The 839-nt window shown below is 34.2% G+C and overlaps 1 non-coding gene across 1 annotated transcript; it reads right to left on the bottom strand.

Annotated features, from left to right (window-relative positions):
• Window positions 1-308: 308 nt before the first annotated feature.
• Window positions 309-414, bottom strand: LOC115284524. Its single transcript, XR_003905270.1, has one exon. It is a non-coding gene; the product is annotated as a small nucleolar RNA U13 (small nucleolar RNA).
• Between the last annotated feature and the right edge of the window lie 425 nt (window positions 415-839).

Genomic DNA, 839 nt, shown 5'->3' with positions numbered 1-839 from the left:
AGTATAATTACTATCAGCATTTAGAATTATAGAAAAATGACCCTAGTGCTACTTATTTAAAAAAAAAATTTCAAACATTCAGAAGCCAAATGACTGCCCTGAAGGACAAATTAAGCTTAGGTAAAAGTTCTCAGCCAACTGACGAATATAAAATTTTAGGCTTTGGTTAATAGATCCTAAATTTAGCAGATATTTAAAAATTAACACCTCCCTTATATGTTATATTCCTGAGCTTTTTGCCAAAATACCATAGATAAAATAAAGAACTCTGTTGACAGCTTTGCGGAACATTGTGTTATTTTTCTTCATGTCACATGGGTAACGTGCCGAGGTCATATAGCAGGGTTTGAGAGAGGCACGTGTCTCACAGTGGCATGAATACCCAATCATCATGCTTACGAACTACAAAAGAATCAATCTGGATTATATTTTCGAAAAACAAAAAGTACCGCAATAAGTTTAAAGTGTGAATCGTGGGGTTTAATAATGATCCGAAGGGGTTTTATAATGGGGTTTCACAATGATCACCACTTAATTAGTGATCAGAAGGAATGGAATTCATTTAGCTGAGCTATGGGAAAAAGTTAATGTCCTCTGACCACTCATTGCCAAGCTTATTTGTAAATTATGAGCGAAATGATGTTAAACCTGTCACCGATTTTTATTTGCATCTTATGAAATCATTTTGATTTAAGGAGAGGTTGATTAGGTAGTATAGAATGCTCTTACAAAAGACTGAAATGATCAATGCTATGGCTAGCACGAGGCCAGACGTAAGGTAGGTGGTCAATATTATTAATTTAAAGTGAAAAGTCTTTGCGTTATTTCTGAACATCAAT

This window comes from Suricata suricatta, chromosome X, assembly GCF_006229205.1.
Source record: "Suricata suricatta isolate VVHF042 chromosome X, meerkat_22Aug2017_6uvM2_HiC, whole genome shotgun sequence".
Lineage (NCBI taxonomy): Eukaryota > Metazoa > Chordata > Mammalia > Carnivora > Herpestidae > Suricata > Suricata suricatta.
This window is presented reverse-complemented; position numbering and strand designations above follow the sequence as displayed.